This window comes from Leptonychotes weddellii, unplaced genomic scaffold (assembly GCF_054177405.1).
Source record: "Leptonychotes weddellii isolate Sample4059 unplaced genomic scaffold, ASM5417740v2 HiC_scaffold_4055, whole genome shotgun sequence".
Classification (NCBI taxonomy): domain Eukaryota; kingdom Metazoa; phylum Chordata; class Mammalia; order Carnivora; family Phocidae; genus Leptonychotes; species Leptonychotes weddellii.
In genome coordinates this window covers 1-12,047 of record NW_028006978.1, presented here as the reverse complement: position 1 = coordinate 12,047, position 12,047 = coordinate 1, and the positions used below count along the sequence as shown (strand labels likewise).

Genomic DNA, 12,047 nt, shown 5'->3' with positions numbered 1-12,047 from the left:
CCAATTTTCCCAACACCATTTGTTGAAGAGACTGTCTTTTTTCCATTGGATATTCTTTCCTGCTTTGTCGAAGATTAGTTGACCATAGAGTTGAGGGTCCATTTCTGGGCTCTCTGTTCTGGTCCATTGATCTATGTGTCTACAACTGGGTATTGAGGATTAAATAGGATTAGAGTACGCTGAGTTGGAGAACAGAGGTATTAGGAAGTATTTTCCAGGCAGAGGAAGAACTATGAAGAAAGACATGCATGAAGCATTTTTGGAAAACGAAGGTGAATAATGGGAAACAAGGTTGGAAAGGTAGGATGGGCCCCAGGTTTCAGAGGACTACAAATTATGGGCTTCGTTAGTATAAACTGTACCATCCCACAGGGTGCCTTTCCACTTAACTTCTATCTTCAGTGTCTTTCACCAATATTTGGTGGTTTTCAGGGTAGAGATCTTTCAGTTCTTTGATTACATTTAATCCTAAGTATTTTGTTTTTGATGGTGTTGTAAATGGGATCGTCTTTATTTTTCAGATACTTTGTTATCAGTACATAGAAATACTGCTGCTCTTGGAATGTTGGTTTTTGTACCCTGCAGCTTTACTGAGTATATCCATTAGCTCTAACAGGTTTTGGTGGAGTCTCTAAGATTTTGTGTTTATGAAAACATGTGTGCAAATAAAGACTGTTGTGGCTAGGATTTCTCGTGTTGTGTGGAGTTGTGGTTACCCCGCCTCCCTCCTGACCCTGACGTATGACTCTGAGGACCGTTGGAGGCCTGTCCTACGGGGACTTCACTGTATGGAAGGGTATTCCTTCCATATCTAAGGTTTTATCATGAACAGATGTTGAATTTTGTCAGATGCTTTTCTGTGTCTAGAAGAACCAAAACCGTGTGATTGCAGTCTGTTAGTGCCGTGTGTCACATGGATCTATTTGTGCAGGTCTGCCCATCCTTGCATCCCAGGGATGAGTGATCCTATCAATGGGCTGAATTCTGTTGGGTAAAAAAAATGCTTGCATTTATATTCACGAGGGATTTTCCTTCAAGTTTTCTGGTTTGTCCTTTTCTGGCTTTGGTATTAGGGTGATGCTGGCTTAATGAGTTTCGGGCAGGTGGGGGCCCTGGCTGCCTCAGTCAGTAGGGCCTGTGACCCTGTGACTCCTGATCTCATGATGTCATTAGTTCAAGTCCCACGTTAGGCATAGAGAGCACTTCTAAAGAATTTGGGAGTGTTCCCTCCTCTCTTTTTGGGAAGAATTTGGGAAGGATTAGCATTAATTCTTTGGTTAAATTTACCAGTGAAGCCATCTGGTCCTGGGCTTTTCTTTATGGGGAGATTTTTGATTAGTGATTCAGTCTCCTTACTCCTGACTGGTCTGTTGAGAGTTTCTACTTCTTGTGGATTCGGTCTTGGTAGAGCTCTTCTCAGCTGTGGTCGGGCTGTGGTGGCCACACCGTGGCTCAGCCCCCCTGCTGGGCGGGAATAGACCAGGCTCCAGGGCTGGTGAGTTTCTTCCGAGGACCGAACGGGGCAGAGCTGCAGCAGGTCTTGGGTGGGGACAGCGCTCCCGCTTCTGCAGGTGGGACGTGTCTCTGCCCCCTCCAGACCAAGTGCTGCCTGTTGTAAGCCCCCTGCTTCGGTCTCGCGTCCCCAGTGGTCGAGGCCACAGCGGGGGACAGCCTCTGTCTTGCTGTGCGGGTCTGTGCACTGTTGGGGTATTTGTAGCTGGTGTGTATTTCTAACATGAATGTACCTGATTTTATAATTCTACCCAACAGAATAAAGCAGCATGAACTGAGCATCCTGAGCAGGGCTTGTCAAACGTTGCTGTTCTGGAAAATCACCAGGTAGGAGTGTTGGAACATGGATTCAGGAGGTCTGGGGTGGTGCTGACGAATTTCTGCTTCTACCAAGTTTCCAGGTGATACTGCAGGTCCAGCCAGCCACACTTCACCCCTAAAATATGCCTCTTCAGTTGGGGCTTTTCATTTCTCTTGAGTTTGAGGAAATGAAGCAAAACCACACATACAAAACTCTTAGATGGAGAACAAAATTTTATTCTAAAAATAGATCTCAGTAACAATGAAATACCAAAAGCTGGTCATTATAATAAAAAGAGAAAAGGAATTTGCTTTGTTTCTCCTGAAAAATACAAAATTCTTACTAATAAATTGCCCATTCTCATTTATCTGTATGGGAAATACTCATATGTTTTGGATTATCTAAAGTCCTTGATTGGATTCTGAGAGATCTTCAAGTAAATTACATTCTCAAGGAACGCAAACAGAAGTATCTGCTGAAGTAAACATAATTAGGACATGAATTACAGGCTTAGGAAATGTGCGCCCTGGGGGAGCAGTGGTTCGTGCCCCCGCTTCCAGACAGAGAAGGCAGTTTTTAGACCCAAAGCACAGGCAGCTGGAAAGGGGTTTAATGGCATTTCTTCCACGTGCTGCAGAAACAGGCCTGGCTCCAAGGTTCTGACGGGCGTCAAGCCGGCAAGAGACGGAATAAGTTCGGTTTAAAGGCCCCCACCATAAGATAGAAGCATATACTTGTAAGTATATTTTGCAAAGACATAAAAGCAGTTCGAGACCAGGCAGGTGCGTTGTAGGTTACTAAGCAGCCCACCTCTCTGCAAACTGGGGGCCCACCGTGCACCTCACCTCAGTGGGCCCTAGTGCACAGTGAGTAGAAATGATGCTTTTATATAAAAATTCTTGGCATTCTCTGAAAACAAAAAGCCGATCACAAGTTACATTTAAATCCTATTCGATGTAGAGTGGTGTCATTAGGACATCTAATACAGTATTTCTATATTGGCTGGTCATTTAGTAGGACTAAATACTTTTTTTTTTTTTGCCAAACTTGACCCTGAGTTTTGGCTGCTGTAATATAAACTATAAGCCGAACCCTCAGACCGACGTTGATGGACATGGGTGTCCCTCGAACACTGTGCTCTTACCGTAAAACAGCTGAGTCCCCTCCATGGGAGACAAGGGGCCTGAAGAGTCCTAAAAGTTTGTTTTAAAAACTTGAGAATTAATCCCAATACAAAGATTTCTTTAGTATAAAAATGCAGCATTGTCCCCCTCCAGGTGGAGGCCGTCCTCCCTGGGCTGAGGGACCGAGCCCTGCAGGTTGTCTGGAAATCGCAGAGGGGGCGTAAGGTAGGGAGGCTGACTCTGCGTCGTACAGGATCCTAGCTACTGAAAGAAGCTCTACACCTCTTACAAATATTCCCTAAACATAAAATTAACTGTTGCATATGAAATAAAGCAATTTCCAGTAGTCTTGCAGTAGCAAAAAACCTAACTCCATCTTTAAAACTTTGTTCAACATTGCAGTTTACTGAAATTACACAGAGGCAAAAATACTTTTAGCTGCATTGCCATTGAAAGCTCAAAAGAGGCTGTAACGAGAACACAGGCTCTCTCGCAGTCTAGTTCTGAGCGGGGGCTGAGGGCAGTGCATTTTGTTTCTAAACCCGGTACTAAGCTGTACGATAAGCCCAAGGCCCGCATCTGTGGGTGCAGAGGGCACAGCGCCCTTCAGGGACGAGGTCTTCCAGTTACTCTCCTGTGTGACCAGCGCCACACAGAAGGGGTGGACTTGTCTTACTATGTGTTTTTTAACATTAACTATATGCTTCAAATACTCATTTAAAAAACCCAAACCAAACCCTTTTTACCTTTAGTAACAGGAATCTACATGTTTCTGTAGTACATTGTACATTATGCATGGCCTGTGTATTCAAGAATAACTAAAATTAATTGATAGGGTTATCAATCTTCTTTCCATGGGTCCTTGGATTTCCTTAAATGATGGCATCATGTTCATCACTGTAATAGATCAAAAGTTAAAATTACTTTGTTTTGTATTTGCATCAAAACGGTTTTTTATCTAATTTTTAAATGAGTAACTTAAAGCTCTAGGATCAACATTGTCCTTTCTTTATGTAAACTTTGTACGGCTAGGGATTCAAGCAGATTTACACTCAGACCTCTGCTCTAGAATTTTTTAAATTTTATTATGTCAATCACCATATATCATTAGTTTTTGATGTGTTCCATGATTCATTGTTTGCATATAACACCCAGTGCTCCATGCAGAACACGCCCTCTTTAATACCCATCACCAGGCTAACCCATCCCCCCTCCCCTCTAGAACCCTCAGTTTGTTTCTCAGAGTCCATCGTCTCTCATGGTTCATCTCCTCCTCCGACTTCCCCCCCCTCCTTTATTTTGCCCTTCCTACTTTTTTTTTTAAACATAATACATTGTTTCAGAGGTACAGGTGTGATTCAGTCTTGCATAATTCACAGTGCTCACCATAGCACATACCCTCCCACCCCCCACCACTCCAGCAACCCTCAGTTTGTTTCCTGAGATTAAGAATTCCTCCCATCAGTGAGGTCATATGATACATGTCTTTGACTTACTTCGCTCAGCATAATACCTTCTAAATCACCCACCCCAGCACCCACGATTCCTTGAACATTTACTTTGTTAGGTGCAGTAGACTCCACCTGTATCTCACGTAATCAACTCCATCACTCCGTCGTCCCATTTCACTGAGGACCGGAAGCTAAGGCAGCGTGGGATGGTCCCCTGCTGCGTCCACACTGAGCACCAAGCCCATCCGTGAACGCTGCACTCTGCTGGCCCAGCCGATAACGGGTTAGTGCTCACTCCTAGATATGCAAGGCCTCAGTTTCTTTCATGGGACAAACAAAATACTGCACCGCATAAGAACTTCCCCGACATCGAAGCAACTCCTGGCTTTTAAATGCACTAGGAAAAACGGCCGAATGAACTACAACACAATGCTTTTTCACCCCCCAGACTGTAGCATACGTCCTAACTTCAGACAGGTTAACGTGGGAAAAGTCAAAACAACGTGTAGACTCAGTACGGGATCTTCTCTGTGCCTGTGGAAGACTCTGGGTGGGGTGAGTCTGCTGCCCCTGGGCAGCAGGCCGCGGCCATGAGCTCACAGAAGTTTTTTAAAATGACATGCTGTGTAGTCACGGCAACTTAAAATGAAAACACAACTTACCTGCTTCACTATTTTATAGCCTCATTTACATCAATAAACACTGATACTATGAAAAAAGTGGCATTGAATTCACTGATCAAAATGTACCTTCTGTTTAACTGGTGAAATTCACCAAAAACATGATAAATACTTCTAGAAACACAGAGGGATATCTAACAAGTTAACTCTAGTCCGTTTCCTTAGTGGGTTGATCTAAAGAATGTTTCCAAATATGCTGGCAAAACACCTTGATACTCTTTGAAAGTGAGTTTGTTAAAGCCTGGTGTTTTTTAGTTCGATAAATTTGAGAAATACTTTCATGTTCTGTTCCCTCCTGGAAACTCATAACGAGCACCAACATCTCCAAGCCTTCGAGAATTCTGTAGTAAAGTAAGCTGTTTCACTTTGTTAAATCAGTTCCAGATCCGCCTGACGTGTAAAGTTCGTGTGGGACACACGTGTGTGTCCTCTGGAGGCTAGTCATTCTGGGGAGTCTTTGCTAACAGTCAAAACAATGAATTGGCTCTTGTACTCCAGTAACAGTCAAAAAGCCCAAAAAGGACTCAGAAACAGAAGCTAGGAGATGAGCCCTCCAAGACCTACAGGCCCGTGGAAGGGGCGCATGTGGTCCCCCAAGGGGGCCTTGTTGGTAAGATGATGACATCTGTTAACTCATTTATAACAAGTTATCAGAGAAAACGAGACTGCATTAGAATTTAAAACCATGTTTCTAGCAAGGATACACCTCCGTGCTGTGGGCAAGCACCAGGCGAACTGGCCGCACCTGCTGAGGCCTGAACGGGTGTTTCTTACGCTTAGAGGCCTGAGTGAAAAGGGACAACGTGAGTAAATACAGCATTTTCATAGGCATGTGCATCCATTTGTGTTTAATGAACGATCTGCTTTGGGCACAGGGTTAATGGGAATGTGATTCCTACACCTGGGGCCCTGTTGTGGCATTTCGTAGCGGTATTTAAGGAAATACAGAAATAACAAGTTCTGGCCAGTCAAAACTCACATGGTTCTATACCGAATGCCTCTTCTCGAATAGTACATTCTGCATCCGATGTAAAGAATCGACAGAACTCCCAGTGTTAACACAATACCGCCGAGAAAGCTGCCAATATCAAATTTTGATCTTGGATTTCCTTTAGAATTAATAGTTGGTGTGACTAGAAGAAAACAAAAAATTGGCTTTAGTTGCTTTTAAACAACATCATTATTATAATCTGCCACTCTGAATTTCTAAGCAAGCCTAAAGCCTCCTTTGCTTTGGGTGACGGCTGGGTTCTGGGTCCCCCCAGCTGATCTAGCACTTCTCCCCCACCCCACCCCACGTGCAGGTCTTCTCCCCATGTGCCCCCCCCCAGCTGCCTCCCTAGGGTTGCCACCCCAGCATCTGAGGGTCTTTGTGCTGCTGGACCCCGACCTTCGACCACAGTCCCCAAGGCAGCACCATGTGGGGAATCTGTTTCCTTATTGGTTCTCGTAAGAGTTGATGCCTTCACCACAGGCCTGGGCACCACGGCAGTGATCCTGCCACTGGATCCAGTCTGAATGGTTCTAACTGAAAATTCTCCTTTTGAATAAATTGGGGACTTAACTGTTTTGACTTTTATCACATCAAAAACCCTTGAGACATTACAGTTGATTTCAGAACATAAACTATAGTAAGGAAACCGGAGTGGAAACCATAAAGCCTGCTGCTTGTGCTGATAAATGTAATCACGAGCTGACCTCTGAATACATGGAAAGGTCAATGTTTAGGTTCTGAATTCGTGGTCTCCCAGGCATTTTATTTGAGACGAATGCAAAGAGTGAACAGTGCTGGCTGTCCACAGTGCTTGCCCGAGACCGTGAAGAGCTCGTGAAGAGCTCGATGGCAGGAATGAGTGAGAACCACGTTAACTGCAATTGGGGTTTAGGAACCCCAGGGGCTGATGCTGCCTAGTTCTGCCGTGTACCCAGGGACCTGGAGGTCCAGGCAGGACACGTTTTCAAACCATATAATGACAGTTCCCTGCTAGGACACGTCCCCTATCGTCATCGTGTGGCCTCATTAAGTCGGAAACAAATTTTCCACAGGGACAAGCGCAGCAGGATCGATCCGCTGATGAATGCACTAGGACAGCCTGTCCGCATTCTATTTTTGTGGAACGGAATGACAATGGGAATGCGGCATGGGGACACCTGTGTTCAGCACAAACCGGGCGGCTTGGATACGTACTCGTTACAGATGAAGAAGTGGACGTGGCTGAGCTGTTGTGGGCGGTGCTGGTCACTGTGGCCGGCGTCGTCTGGGTTGTGTTCTGTGAAACTGAGCTGCTGTTAGTCCTGTTGGCGGAGGCTGCGGGTGTTGTAATTCGAGGTGTTGCCGTGGATGTCAAGGCTGTGACTGTCTCGGTCTTGGACGCGGAAGACTGTGGGGTCGTCGGCTGTCTCATGGTGCTGGTGGGCTGGCTCGTGTGGTTGGAGGTCACAGCAGTGACATTCTCTGCAAGAGGATCGAGAGACGTAAGCACTGGCGCAGAGGCTCAGGGAATCAGGACCCAGTCTTGGTGGCCTTCGTGGTCGGTACAGCAGCCCGGGATGCTGAGCCGGCCGACGCCAGCACTTTTACAACCACCCAGGATCTCAGACGGTAAACGACCCTGCGGGGTCCCTGCTGCACTTCCACGAAGCTAGGAACTTGTGGAAGATAGGAAGGAACCCAGAGAACCGCGTTCCTTCGGGACAAGGACCGAGTCCTAACCATCGCTGTGGGGACCTCCCACCGCCGTCCCACCCCAAGTGTCTGGCGAGTGGACAGACGGACGGAGGAAGGGTTTTTCACGGCGTAGTTTCTGTGCCACCTCCTTCCCCAGAGCTTCGGACAAGCGAGCGAGCGTGCGTTGACCCCCCCGCGGGCCGGGGCCCCGCTTCTCTGGGAGGGTCAAGGCTGCGTCCCACCGTGCGCTGGGACGCCACCTGCTGGTGAAGGCTTCCTAAGTCCCAACACCTGGCCCAGCGCCTCCGTTCACGAACCTGACGTGCAGGTTTGCGTGCAGAGGAGCAGCTACCAGTCCTGTCACGACTCCCCGAAGAGCCTAAAGAGAAGACTCCTCTCTTAGCCATGTGTGTACATATCAGCCAGGCTGTGCCCGAAAGCCAGCTTGCTTCATGTGGTACCTGCTTCCTAACGTCACCACCTCACCCCTTTCCAGCCACGGGCGCCTTAGTCCCTGGAATCTAGTCGATGCTCTCTTTGCCCCTTTAAGTGAACGCGTGGATTCCTGCGTTTGTTTCTGCATCTCCAACATCCTTACAGGCTCACTGGTCCCCTCCGCCGCCCGCGTCAGCCCGGTTCACTCTGGCCGTCCAAGCACCGGCGTTGGAGGGCGGACGCCCGGGCCGTCCTGCCCCAGCGGCTCTGTCCCGCACCCACACTGCTTGCTTCCTATACCAACTCCCCATCTTCCAGTAATTTTGGACTTTTTCTTGAAAGACTTTTGGTACTTTTTTTTTTTTCAGTTTAACTGTACAGGCTGATTTTAATAGTGCTGATTATTTGCCTATCAGATTTTACTATTCAAATTCCTTGTATGTTTCCTCAACTTTGAGTCCCTACTGTATGGTCTCACCCACAGAGTATTATCTAGTTTTTAAAAAAGGCCAAAGGAATACCTTTGTACTATACAGACCAATAAATTATAGTTATTCCAAGTAGAGGATACGAATGATAAAAACCTGAACTCACCTGAGTGCTCTCTATAGAGATAATACACTTTAGAAGGGAAATACTCCTCCTTGAACTAGTGCATGAATGCTACTGTACTGAAATAGAGCAAAGAACCAGCACATCTTCAGAATGATCTTTGCAGAGCAAAACAGTGAACACAACGTGCTTGTGGACGCGGCACACACGTGAGCCCGTTCCCCTCTCTCGGCCGGAAGAAGTTCCTTGAGCTACTGGACAGAGTCGCAGGGGTAGAAGTAGGGAGCTGCAGTAGGTTTATCCAAATACGAAAATCCAACAAATGTGTTAGAGAAACAAGCAGCTCAGCATTTCTACAAACTGACAAAACAGGCAAGTAAGTTCTGTATTAAGCCATGTCACGACGTGTTGACGTGTGAACTGCGATCCAGGGAAGCTCCCGAGGCCAGTGCTCACATCCACGAACGCGACGCCCTTGCCTGGGATTCGAGTGCCAGCTTGTCTGCACCCCTCTGCGAACAACGCCATTCCTCCCGCCCCAGCCCTGACTCTGCCTGCACCCCAGCCGGGCCGCGCCCACCAGCCTGGGGTGCAGGTGCAGGTGAGGGAGGCAGGTGGGCAGGGAAGGGCGGCAGCAGGTACAGAGCAAGTCACCAGGATGCACCACGTGGCGCGGTGAACGCATCTGAAGGCTGCGGAGAGTCCATCTTCGAGGTTGTCATCACAAGGAAGAAAAACCGTCCCTGCATATGGCCCACACTGTCTACTGGACTCCTTGTGGTCCCCTCGCAGTATTCACAAATGTTGACGCGCGGCGGGTCCCTGAGACCAAGAGATGTCGTGTGTCAATTACATCTCAGTAAGAAAAGTACTAAAAAATCAAGAAGTGCCTGTCAAGGCACCAAGAGGGCAGGTAGCGGGAGAGCGTCAGCGGCCATGTGTCCGCTCCCACCTCTGCCCACGAAGGACAGAGATGCCCAGATGTCAAGCCCGGCTGCCCCGAGAGCTTTTGAGGGGACACAGAGACTGGAAAGGACTCCGGCCTGATGCGTTCTTCTCAAGGTGCTGGGGCTGGTGTGTCTCCACCTGTCAGTGAAGTTTAAACGGCTGAACTGGGAGAAGACTTCACGCTGACGGCCAAGGTGCTCGTTCCCCACGAACCACATCAGGCTGCGCTGGAGACCGCCGCACGGGGTGGCCCTCCACGACCGCCTCAGGACAGAGTTCCACACGACGGGGCGACGGCAACCAGCAGGGAGGCCGAGCGCCGAAAGTGGGGGCCCAGGGTGTGTGGAGGGAGGGTCGGCGGGGGGACAGGCCCCTGCAGCAGGAACCACAGGTGCACCTCTGCCCCATGCAGACGTCCCAGCCTTCCCTCAAACGCTCATCCCGTCAGGGTCACAATCAGCAGGAGTGGGGGGACAAAGGCAGAGCACAGATGGAAGCCAACAACGCCCACTCCCCGCTGCAAACCGCCAATCCTGCAGCAGGCCGCAGCGGGCACAGGGGAGAAACCCTCAGCTTGGCTGGCCATAGAGGTTTAGTATTTCGGGGTTATTCTGGAAAGCAGGGGCACCCTATATATGACTGTCGACTGTTGGAAAGCGGACATAAGGAGGCCAACCCCTCGGCTGGAGCAGGGGGAGGGGCGTGGCGGACACGCAGCTATCGGGGCTCAGGTCAGGGAGGAGCTGCGTCCTCTAACACTCATGCTGAAATCCTGATCCCCAGCACCTTACGATGTGACCTTAGTTTGGAGACAGGATCTTAACGAAGGGATGGAGTTAAAATGAGGTCATTAGGAGGGGCCTTATGAAGAGGGAAATGGGTAACGGGTGCCCTTGTTAGCTGGGGAACGCGTACACGCACACACGAGATGCCACATGGGGTGAAAGCCATGGGCACCAGCAAGCCACCACCAGCCAGGCCGGGGCGCGCCTGGTTGGTGACCGGGGGAGGTCTCCGGGGGGGCTGCACTCGCAGCACCATGCCTGCGCCAGGGAAACGCCAACGGTTCCCCCTCTCTTGGGATAAACGGATCCCCCCTCGAGAGCTGCACCCGAGGTCCCCCCATGGGTGTCTGCAGGGCCACCCCACTGCCCTCGGAGCCACGTCAGAGGAAGAGCATGCTGCCTCTTCCTCGGTTCTTTGAGGCAATTACCCAAAAAGAGAAGCCAGGCCCGTTTCCACGACAAGTACACGTACGGACCTTCTTGAGAGTCTCTGTTTATTCCTGTCCTGTTACTGCTCCACTTTCCTTACGCCTGTAGCCTCGGGTCCAAAAACACCTAAGTGCCGTTTCCCCCTTCAACCTAAAGATTTCGAGGTTAAGGGTGACCGTTTCTTTTCATCAGGGCATCAAATACACACACTGGGGTTGAAATGCACAAGTAGTAGTTATTATTAAATATGGGATGGTAGTATCTTTTCAGTCCTATTCCCGTTGTCGAACATACTGTGCTACTGAAGACACGGCGTGAATTTCTGGTGCTGTGAGTTCTGAGCTGTGTGGGATTCTGAGCACAACCTGCAGCCTGAGCAAATCACGGATGACCGCAGGTGTGCGGCCCGGGGAGTATTCTGCACACGGAGAACCTCTTTCCTCTAGAAAGCAACAACGAACAGCAGTTCACTCCCAGGTGTATTATCTAGAAGCAGAGGCCTTCCCTCCCTGCACAGACAGGAGACTCATTCCAAAAATTCTAAATTCTAATGACCTGAGGACCAAAAATCCACAGAACTGAAAAATCTAGATTAAAATAGGATCTAAGAGGAAACTGGGCTTTAAAAAAAAACAAAACTACTGTCATAAAGAAGTGTGCTTTCTCTGAAAATCAAATATATTTTACAAGTTCCTAAGTTAAAATTCCAAAAGGGAAACCGACTGTATCCATCAACACAGAAACATAATTTGGGTGTTTTAAATAAGGTCTCCTGTATCGGTGATGGGCTGTTCGTCCCAGCGCCGCTCGGGGAACAGCTGAGCAGAGCCAGGAGCGCAATGTCCCCGCTTTAGCCCGAGGCCTCGCCCATTCTGCTCCCGGTTAGTCCCCCGGCTAACGACAAAAAAGACACGGATCACAGTCAAAGGGCATCCGCAAGAACAGTAATTTCCCTCTCTTCCTGCTCCGTGGCACAGAACTCCCCAGCACACCCCGGCCCCGTGCGCCCCCGGCCCCCCACGCCCCCGGCTGCCCCCCAGCACACTCCGCACCCCCGGCCGCCCCCCAGCACACTCCGGCCCCCGGCCCCCCGGCCGCCCCCCAGCACACTCCGGCCCCTGTGCCCCCGGCCCCGCGCGCCCCTAGCACACTCCGGCCCCGC

The 12,047-nt window shown here is 49.2% G+C and overlaps 2 long non-coding RNA genes across 2 annotated transcripts; one reads left to right on the top strand and one right to left on the bottom strand.

The window, feature by feature from the left end:
• Positions 1 to 6: 6 nt before the first annotated feature.
• On the top strand, positions 7 to 11,523 carry LOC145719368 (uncharacterized). The gene is made up of 2 exons (XR_014142335.1): positions 7 to 1,222; positions 1,258 to 11,523. It is a non-coding gene; the product is annotated as an uncharacterized LOC145719368 (long non-coding RNA).
• Positions 2,029 to 7,549, bottom strand: LOC115943620 (uncharacterized). Its single transcript, XR_004078212.2, has 3 exons — positions 7,257 to 7,549; positions 6,048 to 6,201; positions 2,029 to 3,834 (listed from the first exon to the last, which is right to left on the bottom strand). It is a non-coding gene; the product is annotated as an uncharacterized LOC115943620 (long non-coding RNA).
• Positions 11,524 to 12,047: the final 524 nt, after the last annotated feature.